This window comes from Mustela nivalis, assembly GCF_964662115.1.
Source record: "Mustela nivalis genome assembly, chromosome: 8".
NCBI lineage: Eukaryota > Metazoa > Chordata > Mammalia > Carnivora > Mustelidae > Mustela > Mustela nivalis.
Window position 1 is genome coordinate 30,352,936 of NC_139027.1, and position 18,246 is coordinate 30,371,181.

Sequence of the window (18,246 nt, forward strand, 5' to 3'; positions counted from 1 at the left end):
TGGATAAGATTCCATCTCTTGACTTCTGGACTTGCAGACATGAGGATATAAGCTGAAGTTGCTGGCAGCCACAGGTCCACAAGGAATGGAGAATGTATGTGAAAATAGAAGAAAGCAGAGCCAAGACTTAGAGAAAAACTGGCTTCCTATAATATTGTCTGAGTCTTTGGACCTAGTCATGACTCAAGTATATCCATAGACTTTTCAGTTACATGAGAAAATCAATTGTCTTTTTGTTTAAGTCAGTTGGGTTGGTTTTCTGTTACTTAAATGAAAAGGTTCACAACCAATATAACGCTCTTCCCATGGATCATTGAATGGTTCCTCATGCAAAAGGATAACCCAGATGCGATTCTGGGACAGAATGACATAAAAATACTTCTCTGCTAATATACACCCTTACACTCACAATCTTATGTACACATGAGAAATGGCTTTGCAAATAGTAAACCAAGTACTGGTATGAAATAATATTCACATACTTTAGTGCAGATTGATCTTCTCAATAAGAAAGTTAACTGAGGGAAGACAGAAAATTTACAAGGTCCTGGGTATAGGTTCCCAGGGTATGCTAGAATGGCATGTTAAGGGAAGAGGCTAGAATAGGAGAAGATAGAAGGAATCAATATGTATTTTTAAAGAACATTTTAATTTTGCCTGAGGCCATGTTTCCAATAATTGGCTTTTGGACCTGAGTCAAGAGTAGCAGAACTTTCTGAAAACTTAATAAAAACAAAGCCCATAGAGAGAAGAAAGTTTTTCATAATAGCCCACGTGAGAGTAATGACATGAGCTAATCTAATTTGAAGTTTAAACAAAGAAATTACTCCATGCAATGGAACTGCCTCATTTTGTTTCAGAACTAAATACACAAAGTAGACTATAGGTCCCAGAGCCTGGCCTCAATATACCAGAGGATGGGAGAGATGGAGATTAATTATTCTGTTGGAAGAGACAAGGAAAAGGAACAAGAAGTTCTTCCATGGCAACCGACCATAAAGCTTTTAAAAAGAAGTATTCAAATAGTCCTTCAACTCACAATGCAAGTTATAAGAGGCTTATTGGGGGGAAATGTTGTCAACTTTTTAAATTCACTGAAAAATAGTAAATTAAATTTTATTTTTATTTATGATTGACAGACTTGACTTTTCAGGACATGGGCATATCAACTGGCTTTCAGATATTAAGTTCAGTAGAAAGAGGGAACATTTATTTTTTTATTTTTATTTATTTTTTTTAAAGATTTTATTTATTTATTTGACAGAGAGAAATCACAAGTAGTTGGAGAGGCAGGCAGAGAGAGAGAAAGGAGGAAGCAGGCTCCCTGCTGAACAGAGAGCCCCATGTGACAGAGAGAAATCACAAGTAGTTGGAGAGGCAGGCAGAGAGAGAGAAAGGAGGAAGCAGGCTCCCTGCTGAACAGAGAGCCCCATGTGGGACTCGATCCCAGGACCCTGAGATCATGACCTAAGCCAAAGGCAGCAGTTTAACCCACTGTGCCACCCAGGCGCCTGAAAGAGGGAACATTTAAACTCTCCTTTGAGATAGTGGTCTGCAACATCTTTCATGTCACAGTGCTCACAGAAAATGACAACAATTTTATGGCATAATATAAAAGGACTATGTCATTTGAGGAAGAGATTTCTGTCCTGGGCCAACCCAGGTTCACCCATACCCCAAAGACAAGAATACCCCTCTTCCACACAAGCAAGTGGGTCCATCAGTTAGGAAAGTCAGCCAAAGACTGTCTGCAGAGTTAAGCCTCTACTGAGGCCACGTGGAGAAGGGACAAGGCACTGGAGTAGAGGACAAATATTGGCACACTGGTTTTAGCTCTGTCAAGTGCAGAACATTAGACAAGGCCTTTAACCTCAGTGAGACTTGATCTGTTTACATATAAAGCAGGATGAAAGATACCTTACATTCCCTACCCTATGAGGATCAAGAGTTCCAGGTTTATGACCAGAATTTGCAACCACAGAGTGCTAGAGAAATATATAGCGTGAGGATGGTGATGGGCGTGGTGATGTTTTCTCCCCACACCCACCTCCATCCACATCATTTTTGCAAGACACTTCAATGGGCAGGAGTTGACACTGAGGTGAACAATAAGCAGCTGAAGAGAGTGACTGGGAGCACAGAGTGTGGGAAGCTAGTCTGCAGCTGGGCTTTTGTGTTGGGCCAAAGAGCTAATGGGGTTTTGGCTTCCTGAGCACCTCTGTTGAAACTCCCTGGGGAATTTTGCTTTATGAAATTCCCAGCCACTTGGGATCCCACTGGGTTGGTGATTAGGAGCCTGGAGGGCTCCCTTTTAAATGCAAAAAAAAATGTGTTTGAAGTCTGCTGGGAAGAACTGTAGAAGGGAGTTTGGGGTTCTTCCCTGACTCCCACTATGCATTGACAGAAGCTGCCCCACCACTGTTTATGGACAGTTCATTTTATCTCCAAAGCCAAAGAAAATATATTTGAATCAAACTCTTTGAATTAGACCCATTTTTCACTAGGATCCACAAATAGTAAACTATTAATGAACAGGTGGGTTGCACAATACTTCAAGATTGGTTTAGATTGGTTTTTACAGACAAAGTTATTAACAACAGAGTTGCTGACGTATATTCTGGTATGGTTAGCAGATTCAGAAATCATTATCATCAGCACAGAGGAAGTTCAGAACTACTGAACGCAATGTCTAGTTTACCAAAAATGGAGTAGTAGGTAAAGGGACTGAGATTAGATGTAATAAGCCTCTGAAAATAAGGACAGCTAAATTTGTGATGCATTTCCAGCAAAAGCTGTAACAGTGGCTACTCTGAAAGAGTCTGGAAGCAATTTCTTTGCTTCCCGGAAGGGGTACTGTGTGTAATTTACTGAAATAAGAGGGGATGGAGGAGGTGGAATAGTTCTTCTGGAAGTCATGTTTACAAATGGAACACACCCTGAAGTGCCTCAAATTTCTGTCTATACCGGAAGTTACATGTAAGTAAGTACGGTCTAGCAGATAAACAGTTCCAGTCTTGGAGACACATTATTCAATGGCCCTTTCCCAGAGTCTCCCTTCCAGCTCATAGTGCTGTCTTGCCCTTCACCTACTTCACATGCTCTCCTTCACCAAACCCTAAAGCTCTTCTCTAGCCACAAACACTCAAGAACATGTGTGGCCATTGCCACACACTGATTTGAGCAAACCAACTGCAATGCAACACTAGAAATACGTGGGTAATTTCCATTTGGGTGATGTACTATAACAATACCAATACACTAATAATAGTTTTGATAGGTGTGATGACAGTATGATGATTATGTAAGAAAATACCCATATTTTTAGTAATGCATACTTAAACATTGTAAGGACCTATTTTATATTTTTATACTCTAGCAAGAGGCTTTCACTGAGGTCAAACAAAAATCTTGTTGTTTAACCCTTAAACTGTCCCTGCTCCCCTTCCCCCAGGGGATTCACTTAAAAACAAGTCCTAGAAACCAGCTCCAGGTAACAAAGCCCAGATACAAGGGTGGGTCAGGCCAGGTGGAGACATGAATCAAGGGGTTCCATACTGTCTCCCTAGCTACCAAGGAGTATGGCCTCCCCCCCACGTCCCCACCTTTGGGAGCCTTTTTGGCACCAATCCTAATCAAGGTGTAATAGGCTGGGTTAAATTTCTACTAGGGTAAATTGTAACTCAACTGGTCAACTAGCATCACTGTGGAGTTTCCTGTGTGAGTTAAAATCTTATTGGTCACCTGTGTGTGGCCAGGCCTGACCACATGGCCTTTGCTCTTAAAAGCTAGTCTGTGAAACAGAGAAGGGTCACCCTCTCTCGTAAGAGGTGCAGCCCTGAACGTTTGGTTAGATTCTTGATGCTTGGCACAAAATAAAGCTTTGCTTGACCTTCACTCTATATCAGTCTCACTCCTTTAATCACGGACCCGTTATTGGGGCATAACAAACACATAGGTGAAATGACACAGTTATGAGATTTGCTTTAACACACTTCAGTTTAAAGAAAGGGAGAAGAAGGGAAAAGAGAGATGAAGCCAAAGTGGGAAGATACAATTCTAGAATGTAAGTAATTGATATTTGAGGTTCATTATACTATTCACTCCACTTTCATGTATGTTTGAGGTTTTTTCCCAAGACAATTAATTTACAAAAAGAGAAAGAGGAAAGCAAATACAAATATACTCATAACCAAAGGCAAAAATAAATCAGTTAAGTATATTTTAAAACAATAATAAAAGAGGTATTTCATAGACAGATGAGTCCATCAAACAAAGCTGACAAATTTGAGTACCCTTTATGAAACCAAGGGTCAACAGTGCAGTGAGTGATATATTTTAATGCAAAATGCTAAAATTATAAAAACCATATCATGCACACAAACATTTTAAGCTTTCATGATTCTTTTCAGCCTGAGTGGCCTAACCTCATTTATAAAATATTTCCTAAATGTATATTCCTTTTAAAATTAGCAATATCTTATTTATTTATTTAAACTTTTTTTTCTTTTTAATTTTATTTATTTGACAGAGAGAGAGATCACAAGTAGGCAGAGAGGCAGGCAGAGAGAGAGGAGGAAGCAGGCTCCCCACGGAGCAGAGAGCCCGATGCAGGACTTGATCCCAGGACCCTGAGATCATGACCTGAGCCGAAGGCAGCAGCTTAACCCACTGAGCCACCCAGGCGCCCGATTTATTTAAACTTTTTAAAAAGGTTTTTCAAAAATACGTGAATCAAGTAAAAAAATAGCATGTAGTGATGTAGGGCTCTAAGAGGAAGGGGAGTTAAGTTAAAACTTTTCAAAACATAATTGAACTTCATTATTTTTAAAGCAACGCTTTCTGGAAGGATTCATAGTTTTCCTCTCACACCCTCCATTTTGTGGTCAGTGTCTGAAGGAAAGTATTGCTACTCATAAGTGGGGTTTTAAGAAACTAGCATGGATTCTGAAGGAAGCAGCCACGGAAAAATTTTAAAAGACTTTCTTGGAGTCCTCAAATAGTTCTAAGAGAGCTGACATTTACTACCAATGGCTGCTAGAAGTACAAGTTTCATTTGAAAACATTCAGTCCGTTGGAACTGACTATCCCATTCAGTATGAGACAAGGGCAGTGTACAGTCTCATGTCCCTTATGACTAGCAGAGAGCTCAGAAGCAGGGAGGCCACCAGGAAAACAGGCTGAATGAGCAGAACATGGCTTGAGCCAGAACAATCCAATTTTTCCCATTTCTGAGTCACAAATATTTTTCCAGCTTTGGCTTTTATTTGAGCAAGACCTATATCTTGATCTAGCCAACTGATTAAGTGGGGAATTTGGTCAAATTGCTTCTTTTGCAACTTGTTACCTGAAGAGGAAAACAAACACTTGAATCTTCCAGTATTGGTCCTGACGCATGGAGACGTGAGTTTGGGGGAACAGAGGTTCCTCCAGCCATAGAGGTAAGATGAACACACAGGCAGCTTAAACCAGGAAGACAGTGAGCCATCCTGGAGAAAGGTGTGGTTATGGACTGAGACTTTAGCAGGTGAGAAAAAGACATGCTGTTATCAGAGAGAAACTCTCTGACTTACCTTGAATGACAGGGAAGGTGAATCAAACAGTAGTCACGGATAAGCCAACACACGCAGTCTGTAATGTGGAAAGGGTGTTGGGAAGAGTGCCAGGGTCCATCTGACTGGAACAGGGGGTAAACAGAAGGAAGCAAGAGGTCAGAAGGTTAGACAAGTACTATAGGGAAAATCTGGAATGCCAGGATGGGAATGTTAGGTGTTACATAGCTCTGAGTGGGGCACAGGGAGCTTGTTAAGCATCATGGGAGCTGCCTTGTTGAAGGTAAATTCAGCTGTGGCAAGTAAAATGCATTGGAGTAGTCAGAGGACAAATGGTAATAATCACTGTTTTACTGAGTTCTTTGCTGGTGCCACTTTATATACATAATCTGACTGAATTCTCATAGCAAGAGGTATTATCCCAATTTATAGATGAGGAAATTAAGCAACTTGCCTGAAGTCATGCAGTCAATAAGCATTAGAGGCCATATGCTTACCTGCATCTGAATCCCCGTGTTTGACTGCTTCTTAAGGACGCCAGAAGGGGTAAGGAATGATGAAGGTCTGAATTAGAAAGGTGGCAAGGGCGCCTGTGTGGCTCAGTCAGTTAAGCATCTGCCTTCCCCTCAGATCATGATCTCAGGGTCCTGGAATGGAGTCCCACGTCATCATCGTCATCGTCGGGCTCCTTGCTCAGTGGGGAGCCTGCTTCTCCCTCTCCTTCTGCCTGCCACTCCCCCTGCTTGTGCTCCCTCTCTTTCTTTGTGAAATAAATAAAATCTTTAAAAGAAAAAAAAAAAAAAGGAGGTGGGGGGGATGCCTGGGTGGTTCATCAGTTAAGCGTCTGCCACGTTTCTCTAACCATTTATCCCGATTCAGGAATGAAACGCAGAATGTAGGACAAAATTTTACACATGGTCACACGGAATCTCTGAACTTTTGTTGTTGGGAAGAATCATGGTAGCTTTCAGAAAACTGTGAGAATTCTAAGAAAAATGATAAGAGGCAACCCACTCTCTCTACTTTGCCCTCCACCAAGACAAAGGCATCCATCTTCACACCTAAAGTCCTGGTCAGTTTCTCCAGGTGCTACCGCAGGTTGCTGTCCAGGGCAGGCTTTGAGGCGTTAACATCGTTCAGGGAGGACATGTGCCTTGTTTAGGGGTAGAGGCAAGGTGAGGCTCAAAGTTGGTAGGATATGCACAGCACCCCCGCTGATTCTCCATCTGGAGAGTCAGTTGGTTCTTTCTTAAACCATCCTAAACAACAGAAAGTGCACTGGAAGGACAGGATCCCACTGTTGGATTCCCCTGCCTGCTCTACAAATGAATGATGGGGTGTCAATGGGCTGAAAGTGAAACAAGCCTGGATGTAATCTGTGCAATCTCATTTGGTCACGGGTCAGGGTCAGGGGCATCACCCCATCACAATCCACTGATGGATGTGTTCTCATTTCGGTTTACCCTCTTCTTCATGACTTGCCTCAGCTGCATCTGACGGTAATTTCATATCGTATTGCATGTTCAGGAGGATGTTGCATGTTTTCATTGTGAGTACACAGGGGTCACAGTAGGACAACTCTCCCATCATGAACTTGGAATGACAGGAAGTCATATTGCTGGATGAGACCAAAACTTGAAAGTCAATGCTGATGAATCAGAGAAGAAATACAGGAGATTGCTTGAAAGAAGGAATGTGTTCCTGGAACAGCAAGACTTGATTGGACTCTGACTGATAACCTATCTAAAGACAAGAAGGCATCCATAAAAGGGAACCCTGTTGAGTTATGAATAAGGCAATAACATTCATTCAATAAATATTTTCTGAGTACCTACCATATGCCAGCAGTAAGCTCACATCCTAATTCAGGAGACAGGAAATAAACAAATGCACATATAACCAAATGTCAGGTAGGGATAGGTGTGTGTCCCAGGCAAAGGGTCTGTAGAGCAAAGGACAGCATCTCCTGCTCAGCAGCTATAGAAAGATGTGCTCATTCCAGTTTTGCCTCAGATTTGGGAGGCATGCTTGGACCTATAGCCTCAAACCTATGTCTCCATCAATTACTGGTGGTAATTTTGACCTACGAATAGTCCTTCTGTTGATTTCTTTTTGTGTGACTTTCATGAAGACATACATAGAGAAAATAACATGTATCAAGCATGCATGGCTCAATGAATTTTCCAAACTGAGCACACCTGTCTCACCCTGAATCACACCTCATGGCCCGTTAGCCCTTCTTCCACCAGAGATTAACCGCTACACCAATGCTAACACCATGGATTTTTTTTTTTTTTTGGCCTGGTTCCAAACTTAATGTAAATGGAAATACATACTGTTTGGCTTCTTCTACTCAATATTATGTCTATAAGCTATATTCATATTGTCGTGTGCATCAATGGTTTGTTCTTTTTTCATCATTGTGTATTTCATTGTAAGAGTATATCACAATTTATCTATTCCATTTAAATGGATGTCAAGGTCATTTCCACTATTCTTTTGATAAATTATTTTTTTGTTTAAGTCTGTTAGAGATAGTTTCTGATGTTTGCAACTAAGAATCCTGACTGATACATTTTTGCTTTAATTCTAAATTTTTATTGAGTGGGAAAGTGACTGAAGATTTTCTGCAGAATTTCTGTAGAAATCTTTTATTATTTTTTTAAACAATGCTATAAAGCATGGGCTTTCTCTTCCTCAGCTATTTGGCAAGGAACATCACTCACTCTGTCTCAACAGTGAGGTCAAATGATCAACAATAACATTCCGTGTAGATAAAACTCTGAGTTCCTGGCTTAAATACAGTAATTTCTGGAATAACAGCTATTTTAATAATAATAATAATAATAATAATAACAGTCTCTTTGGTTGCTACACAGATTGGTTAGAATGTTTTCTCTGCAGGAGCCTGTGAAATGACCACTTCACGGTTTGTGTCTCAGCAGTTACAGTGGTTCACATTTTGATTGTGCAATAAGAGAGGTTTTGAGATTGTGGTTTTGGTTTTCTTCAGAGTCCCCAGGGCCTCAGCTGCTACTCTCAGGAACAGTGAAGAGCACTGTTAATAGGGCAAACACAACCCAGTGAAAAAGAAAATGACAGACTCAGTTAAAAGAGAGTCATATCAGTTATTCTTCAGTTACTAGGATCTTTCCATTTTTCAAGCACACAGGAATGCCCCTCATGCAGGGTCCACCCTGTCCAAGCAGGGCTGTAGGAAGAGAAGAATGGACCACTTTGCTTTTTCATCATGTTCTTCTTTGGCCGGGCCGTATCAATTGTGGAGGCAATCATTCATGGCCTGATTTTGGGGCAAAGAGTTGGGCCAGCCAGTAATTGTTCCCCTTGGTACTCCACCCAGACACTTGTAATAACCGCGGGCAGGTACTCACTGAGTATTTATTATCTGTACCAGGTACTGTGCCAAGGAGTCTGTGCGCATGCCCACTCCATTAAAGGCTGATTTCTCTGTTAGGGCTCTACATACCATCCTCTCATCCTTCCTGCAATTAACCTCTCTCTTCCCTTACATGATCAGTTTCTCCCACTCTCCTGGATCATTTCCACGAGCAGTCATTTCTCCCTCCAGGCACATCTCATTCCTTAGTTCTTCCACAGTGCAACTTCCTGAAAGAATTACAGTCCCAGCTTCACTTCCTCAGCTCTTAGTTTTAGCTCAGCCAACCCCAGCATACATTCCTTCTCTCCATGCCACTGAATCTGCTGATCTCAAGGTCATGAGCAACCTCCTTTGCCAATTCAAAAGTTACCTCTGTGTCTTCATCTTCCTGACTTCTCAGTTGCCTTCGATGCCATCAACCACTCCCTCAGTAAAGTCTTCTTCTCTCCCAGTTTCTATGATGCCACTTCTCTTTTCCTTCTACCTAACCAGCTGCATCATTTCTGACTTTTTGTTGGCTTCCCTTTCTGTCTGGTCTCCAAATGTTGGAATGACTGGAGACTGTCTAGATCTTTTTATCCTGTCCTTCTCTCCCCTCTCCCTAAGTGAGCTCATCTGATCTCATGTTTTTCTGCATACTGATACTATTCAAGTGTAAAATATCTCCCCTTGATACCAGTGACCTTTCCCCCAACTCAGGTCCCTCATCCCACTGTTTGCTCCGCATTCCCAGGATGTCGAAGAGGCATCTCAAATTCGGTATAGACAGAAAAAGCTCTTCCCTGCCCCAGTTTTGCCTCCCCATCTCAGTAAACAACACAAATATGCACCCTCATGTTAAAGGCAAACATTTGAAAGTCATCTTAAAGTCCTCTGCCCCTCACTTTCCCAAGCAAATCATTAGCAAGTCCTGTCAGCAACAGCTTCATGTCCACAGTTAATTCTAAGAGTCTTTTATTCCTTTCAATTTGACAAATCAAAAGAAAGTTTGAAAATAGGAGGGAAACACCCATGTTTTCTCATAATCTCATAATCAGAATTTTAATAGCTGCATATTGTCTCACTGAGTGGACCTATCCTAATTTCCCAATGCTATATCTTCAATTTTTCTCATATTTGACTTTTATAAACAGTTGTTCAGTGAATATCTGCATGCTCATATAAGGGTTTTATTTTTGGTTTTAAAATAGAGAAGCTGAAGAGCACCTGGGTGGCTCAGTTGGTTAAGCATCCAACTCCTGCTTTCAGCTCCAGTCATGGTCTCAGGGTCGTGAGATCAAGCACCATGTTGAGATTCTCTCTCTCTCTGTCTCCCTCTGCTCCTCCCACCTCACCCTCAACCCGTACTCTTTCTTTCTCACTCTAAAAAAAGAGAGAGAGAAATAAGCCAATATTTTTTCCAATAGAAGATCACTACTCAGTGATTGACTTAGCAGAGAAGAAACTAATATGTAAAACCTACTCCCCACAATTCAAAATCAGAGAAACCAAGAGGGGGGAACTGGTGTGACCTCCCAAGGTCCTATGGCCAGGAAAGGCAATGAGACCTTTGAGGCAAAGGCCATGAGGAAAGGGAGACTCAGGCTAGTGGTCCAGATGTAACATGGTAGATTCTTAGACTCATCATGTGGCTGAGGTTGAAACACCTCTGGACACTGCCACTCCATCCTGGGAAGGATGCTGTTGTTCTGGGAAGGATTAATGAACATGACAACATTGGTATCTGAGTTGGAATCTTAGGAGCCAAAATGTGGAGATATTAATAAGCAGTACTGAGGCACGTGATTATGTTTCAAAGCGCTCCCATGGCAAGTGCTGGTGCTCATAGGGACCTCAGTATGACCCTGAACATGGATGCCCTGGACCGTTTTCAAAAGTAGAACAGGTGCTAATAACAGAAGCAACAATAACTGAGCCTGGAGGTTCTGCTGTGGACTACTCCGATTCCCTTCTTCTCTGACTCTCTTTGGATTGAATAAAGCACCTAGTATTCTTGACCAATAAAGGGGGTGATGGGAAGTCTCAAACAGTAAAGACTTAACTTCCTGCTAATGAGCATTGGAAATTCAAGTAACCAACTAGAAATGGGTATTTGCACCCTACCCCCACCCCACTGTAGAGCAGGCTTGCAGGTTAAATGTGGGATTCTTTTCTGAGGCTAGATTCTTGGAAAAAGGATTATGGATTCAAAGGGCATAAACATTGTTATGACTCTTGGCCAAAAGTACAATTTTTTTCAAAGGGATGCACTAATATCTACCATCTATTTCTCTATACTCTCTCCAGCAATGAATAATTAAATGGATTTTTTTTTTTTAAACAAGAATTCTGGAGAGGAGCAATCAGTGTGAGAAGCAGCGACCCACAGAAGGGTCAGTGCACTTGTGAAGTCAGCAGCATTTTGAAACCCACTCATTGCCACTGGTTCCAAAATGTACATTCTCCGGCTGCCTCCCATGTGCCTTGTCCACTCCCTCAGGGCTCCCCTTCTGCACCAGGCCCATCGGATTCTCATCCCCTCGCCCTCCTTTCTCATGCTCGTTAAAGCCAGCACAGGAGCAGATATGACATCAGTCACTTACCTTTTCATGTGGCTCTAAATCAAAGTCTCATCTCTCAAGCACATTCTTGCAGATCTTAAAAATTTAGGAATGAAAAGCTAAGGGAACTTTGATCTTAGATGTCCCAGACTGAGAATCCAGCAAAAGCTGGACCTTTGACTGAAGGGCAAAGGACCTCATTATTGGGCTGTGATTTGAGGAGCACCAAGAGGCCAGAGCTTCAAAGCTGAGGCCCAGAAGGTGGAGTTGACAGGGAGAGGACAAGAGCAGCCTAGGGAGACCCTGAGCCCACCAGAGGAATAGAGTGGTGGGAACCAAACTCCAGATAAGGAGCTCAAAGTGGAATACCCAAAGCTGAAAACACACTTGATTGATGTCAGCATTTTTCCCAAAGCTGCTCCAAGGTAAGCAAAGCTCACTTAAGATAGAAACCTGAAAGATGTTCTTTATGCCAAAAAATAAAGAGCAATTTAATAAATACTTGTCAATTATTTTTGCATCCAATGCATGTGGAGCATGAATGGTTTTAATCTTTTACAGCCATGACACAAAAGCTTTCAGTCCTGTTCATGATTCTATCCTTGCATAAGCCTGGGCAAGCCTTGCAATCTGGCTGGCCTTGACTTTTATTTATGAGCTAGAGAAAATCATGCCCTGCCTAATGGCCTGAGGGGCTGGTGTGGATGAGGAGGTGAACTGGGTGTTCAAGTTGAAAGGCAGATGTGGTCTTTGGTGGTTGATGCCAAGCATTACTTATGGTCAAGGTCCAACCTTGAGGAGCTCAAGATTAAATAGGGAGAACCAAATGCCTCATTGTCTCATGACATGGATGTGTAGTTTACAGCCTGCTTCCCAGATTTGTAAGATACTGATGGGAATATAACACAAACCCCATAGAGAGTAAAGGGCAAAGGAAACTTAAAAATAAGAAGCAGAAAATAAATGATATTTAATTTGGACATAAGCCCCCAATGCATCTGGAGGAAAATCAACAAAACATAGATATCAATGGAAAACCTAGAGAGATGAGCCATAATTACTCTAAAAAGATATGCAGACAGGAAATTGGATAGGAGCTTACAATGTTGTTTTGGGCTGCACAGATGGCCTTTTGTGCCTGCAAAGGGAAATGAGTTTATCTCTAAATAATCAAATGGAACTGGAGATAAAATCAGGCTACAGTTTGTCACAAGCCATCTCCCCACGGCTGGGGTTTCTATATACCACAGGTCAATCCATGATCCTTGCAGAGACATGGGTGCAAGGAAAGAGGGTCAGGTCTACAGTCAGATGTCTTCATGGGGTCTTTGCCTTTGGCTAGCTGAGCCACGTTAAATGTGTTCTAATTTGTCTAACCAATGGGTTTAGTTCAAGAAAATGGAGAGAAAAAAAATCTTCCATTCAAGGTTGTTGGAAGGACTACAGATAAAGTATATAAAGTTCTCGGCAAGTGCAAAATAGCAAATAAATGTCAGTCAGTAGCAGTAGCATGAGTAGAAATCAAAGTGGACTCCTGAGTTTTCAAACTCATCCATCATGGAGTCTTTTTCTGCCTTACGTGCTGCCACAGTCATGATCCCCACACCAGTACTCCTCACTGGCAGCCAGTGGAAGCTCTGGAATTGTTCCATAAGAGGAGCTGGGGAGATGATGGACACCGGGTTCAGGAGGTGGCCAACTACTAGGAGAATGGGCTGGAGCTGAGCTTACATAGTGGAAGTGATCATTAGCTGCCCGGCTCACCAGCTGATACCAGCAACTACAAATCCACCTAGAGGGTTTCTTAGAATAATAGACTCGAAATCTAGGATATTTTCACCTTTAAACAATCCATTTTTCCAGTGGCAAAGTACGGCACTTTCTTAGGGTCTTCCTTCTACAAATTATGGTGGAATGCATTTTCAAAACACACTTTGCCAATTATTTTTCAAATTTTTTTTTAATATTTTATTTATTTATTTGACAGAGATCACAAGTAGGCAGAGAGGCAGGCAGAGAGAGAGGAAGAAGCAGGCTCCCTGCTGAACAGAGAGCTCAATGCAATGCCCTATCCCAGGACCCTGGGGTCACGACCTGAGCGGAAGGCAGAGGCTTTAACCCACTGAGCCAGCCTGGAGCTCCTCAAATGTTGTTTTATAATAGTTTTAATCAGATGTTTTGCCAACTATTTTATGTGTTTATTCATATGATAATTTTGACGACATGTTTAGCTACACACTTGTTTCAAGTGGTTCTAAGAAAAGCCGTTAGAGATTGGGGCCCTAGCACCCACCAAGTCACCCACTGACACCAGCACAGACTCCCAGCTCCAGAGGTAGCTCCCAGGAAAGCAGGAACTTATCGGAACAATAGCCTTGATTCTGATACCAAGGTTACCAAGGGACCTGGGTCTTGTGTAGCATTCTCAAAACAGAATGATAGCTGTGCCCATCAGAACCTGCAGAGCCCTTGAACAGTGAGGGAGGGAAGCAAGATGAGGTAGGAGGAGGCTGGTGGGAAGATCTTACCTCCCTGACTTTCTCTTCCTTGAGCACTTCATGTTGAAAACTGATTACACCAGATAGTTTCTAGATTTGTGCTAGATGTCGAAGTGCTGTGGATGAGTCAGGGTTTCTTGCCCTCCCCCCGCAAAACTGTCCCCCGTTGAATGGCGCTCTGCCCTCTGTTCCCTTACTTCATTGGTTTCATACAAATGTAACACAGCCTTTGGGTCAGAGGACTTTTCAGAAAGGGAGAATCAAAACTAAAGCCTCTGGGAACACAGAAAAAAAGAACAATTAGAAATTAGAAAAATAGATCAAATATTGCATTATAAGAAACTGGAGAAGAAAAAAATGGAATTCAGAAATTATAAGTTATGACTGACTTCTCAAACACTGGTAGAAAACTTGAAGCCAGAGTGGAGAATATAAAGAAATTCATAAATGGTCACTATTTTAGCTAAGTTGAGGAAGAAGCACGAACTTCAAAAGAAAATAATGTTCAAGGCCCGTTCAAGACGTGGAGGAAATTAGGAGCAGAGAGATACATGCAAAGGGAGACTAGATGGTATTTTAAAGAGAAGTGGGACTCAAATAAAAGTTCACACACACACATACCAAATATTTAGTTATTTCCTTTTCCTGTGGTCTGCTTTAGAATTCACCCCAAAGCCATTTGCTTTTGTGGTTATTCAGATTCTGTTTCTCTTCTTTCCACCTCCTTCTGTCTAGTCCCTAACCCCCAGAGTTGGGGGAGAATAAGGGAGAGGAAGTGAAACTCAAATCTGTGTTTTACCCCCTGCTGGCCTTTTGGCTGAGAGATGTGAGGAGTTAAAAGACGTGTCTGGGGCTCCAGTGTGGTTCAGAGAATGTGTTGGTGCTGTTTATTTTTGTTTTTAGCTGCTCTAACTCAGATGACCCTAGTTTACCACATCAAGAACTGACTGGGCAGGAAAGAGAGAGACTCAACAAACGAGTTGAATGGCTCAACTCCATGCTGCTCCTTCTTTTAAGCATTCTTCAGTGGAGCCCAAGCAACTTCCCAATACAAACTCCATGCTAAAGGCTGATTAATATGGTTGACAATGATGTACTCATCATTGGCGGGGTACAAAGTGGTCTAAGGTTTATACCAGCAAAAGGTTTTATAACATATTCTTTACTGTCAGCAGCAGCAAGGTAAATAGGAGGAAGTCTAAGATACTTAGGAGCATTAGCTGTTTCCAGATATTTCAACAGTAAGTATTTGCTTACCATCAAGAAACATGGCATTTCTCAATTCGTTAAAGCAACCAGCACATCCTTAACCTGGCGGTGCCCAGGACACTTCTTTAGCCACTAGTTCATGTCCCTATATATACATGTTAGTAATAACCTGCCTTCTTTTCATAATTCTCAGTATTTCAGATCATCTACTCACTTGGTCTACCCTCCAGTAATTCAGAGTTGGGTTTTACTATGATTTACAAAACTATGTAACAAGGCAGGAAGAGGTAAGTTCATCTCACATTGACTGTTTCTTTCTCTTTGGTTAACTTGGAAAGGACCCTCCCCACCCCTTCCCCCAAAAAGCAAAATTCTATCCAGCTAGATGACTTAGGGCTGGATAAAAAGATGAAAAGACAAGTGCCTCTGAGGTCAGTGAGGTCTGCAAATGTGATTTGTAAGAGAAGAAAAGATCCAAGAAGTTGGAAAACCCAGCTCAATGTGGAAAGCCTCTTCTCTTAGAACATGGATTCCAATTCTAGTCCAATTCCATACCGAGCTGGGTATAACCATCAGGAAATGTAAAGTCCCTCTAGGCCATGTCTCATAACCTGGGGGAAAACCCTACCCACCAGCATTCATCTGGAAAGGCACCAGCCATGTTAGGCTCCCAAAGAGCCCTACACTTTGGGTATTCTGAGAGAATCCCACGTTACACAGGAGAGATACGCTTCTTGCCTCTACCCTTGGTAATAAGCATTTCTTTAGAGTCATCAAAGAAGATGTGTGTGTGTGTGTGTGTGTGTGTGTGTGTGTGTGTGTGTGTGTGTCTTTGAAAACCTGACATCTGAAAAAGGAAGCAAAGAGAAAAGAAAGGCATAGTATATATCAGGAGTCTCACATTTTCATAGCCTCTTCATCTGTGAAAATACTTTCCACTGAGTTCATGCTTACCTTCTCATGGGCTGACCACTCTATCCCAAATTCAACTCAGTAACTTGGGCTGACCACTCTACCCCAAATTCGACTCAGTAACTTCTTCATCTTTGACCAAGAGACATTTTTAAGAAAAGTCACATAAATACATAACATTTTAGATATGGCAAAGGCAATCAATATCTACATAAAACTGATAAACATACATGATTCAAAGAAAGACATTTTCCTCTATGTATTATCTACTATTGAACTTAACATGGTTTATAAATCTTCTCTGATATTCATCTATCCTCTTCACTATTCCTGGGATACTTCTCCACAATCTCACCATCAATAAGTCAAGGATTCAGGTTAGGGCAGCTTTAAAAAAATCAAATTCAGTTATTCAAGCACAAATACATGACTACATGATGACATTCTGGCTGGTATGGTCACTAGGTTCTGGGCTAAGCAATCCTCAGAGAGAACAGGGAGTACCAGGTTGGTGGACATCCCTATAAGACTTGGTAAGGCAGTGAAGACCAAGTTCCATTTTCATCCACTCACCATCCATCTCTCATTCTCCTTCCCCAAGCCATTTTTGTCTTTTTCATACATTCTCACCTGGCTTCCCCTAACCCTGCATCCTAAACAATCCAAATTCACCCCTTGACCTCCCTTCCTCCATGAAAATAAAGAATAGATAAAAACTGTAGATGAGATGTTTTTCAGGAATGTTAATTCTTATTTTGAACTTGGAATCAGCACAATGGGCCATTGTATACGTAAGTATGCCCCCAAATCAGCCAGTGAAATTAAACAATACCTAGAGCCATAGATAGGCTATCCAAACAGTCCTTCAAATGAATCTTTATTCATTCTTTCAATCTACAGCAGGAAGCCAAGGGCTGCACTTCATCCCAGAGGGGGGATGCTGAAATACTGAACGAACTACACGCAGGTGTCCAAGCTTCAGGAAATTCTAATTGAAACCCTGACTGAAAAATTCCATCCTATTTGTATACATCAAGCTGTTGTTTAAGCCCTTTTTCACATGCAATGAGCTCATATTCGGAATGCTTTGACTCAACATGCATAAAGGCTTGGCAAATGCTTTTGGGGAGGAGCACCCTGTCACAGAAAGCAAGAGAAAAACAAGGCTGGGGCTCAGCACATTCTCTCGGAGCACACAGGCCTTCATGGGCCAGGGTTTCTGTTATTAAAAAATCAAATAGACTCTCTCCTCTCGATGCAGCACTAATTCCCAGGTTCCAATAAGTCAACAGACACTTTTTCCATGACTTCTGACTACAGAGTGTCTCAAGAAAGTATATATTTTATATACTAACACATGTTCTAAGAGGTAGAATAATTAAACACGAACCGCTATCTGTTTTGGTTATGTTCAAGTCACAAACGTTTAAAATGGCCATCATTTCAGAGTTGACCACATGTAAGATATATATTGCTTTAATAAGTTTATTTAACATCTGGGAGGGATACAATTTTGCAAGAACACACTGTTCTGGAGAGTTTATTAAGGTGGTGCTCACAGGGCCTGGGGTTGTTATTTCTGAGGCTATTAGAGCTGGTACTCACCAGCATAAATGCCCACAGGCTTGCTCTCAGATTTCAGTGCCTCTGAGAAAGCTCCTGGAAGGGACTATGATAAAGTCCATGCATAAAGTTTTCATCCTCAAAAAAGCCAGTCATTCTAGGGCACCTGGGTGGCTTAGTTGGTTAAGCATCTACCTTCAGGTCAAGTTATGATCCCAGGGTCAGCAGGAAACCTGCTTCTCCCTCTGCCACTGCCCCTGCTTGTGTTCATGCTCTCAGTCTCTCTCTCTCTCTGTCAAATAAATTATTAAAATCTTAAAAAAAAAAAAGAAAGAAAGAAAGTATCTGTATTCCTGTGTTTCAGTTGAACCAGGTTAAAGAGCTAGAATGGTTGCAATGAATGGACTGCACAGAACACCAAGCTGAGTGATGTTCACTTTATTTTTCCATTAATGGGGAATTCAGTAAAGTTTTAAAAGTCTCTTTGGGGATATAAGTCCAGCAAGGGTGAGAAAGATGGATTCAAGGGAGCAGATGTAGGGAGATGGAGGGAGCAGATCAAGGCCTCAATGTGT

At 41.7% G+C, this 18,246-nt stretch overlaps 2 long non-coding RNA genes across 2 annotated transcripts in view; one reads left to right on the forward strand and one right to left on the reverse strand.

The window, feature by feature from the left end:
• The window catches only part of LOC309872083, a 111,684-nt gene that overhangs the window by 65,277 nt on the left and 28,161 nt on the right, over positions 1-18,246 (reverse strand). The window contains exons 3-4 of the long non-coding RNA XR_014315652.1: positions 6,047-6,196; positions 5,571-5,674 (exon numbers count right to left, since the gene is read on the reverse strand). This is a non-coding gene — a long non-coding RNA (uncharacterized lncRNA). The remainder of the gene's footprint in view (positions 1-5,570; positions 5,675-6,046; positions 6,197-18,246) is intronic.
• LOC309872085 lies at positions 13,931-17,542 on the forward strand. Its single transcript, XR_014315654.1, has 3 exons — positions 13,931-13,988; positions 15,390-15,483; positions 17,009-17,542. It is a non-coding gene; the product is annotated as an uncharacterized lncRNA (long non-coding RNA).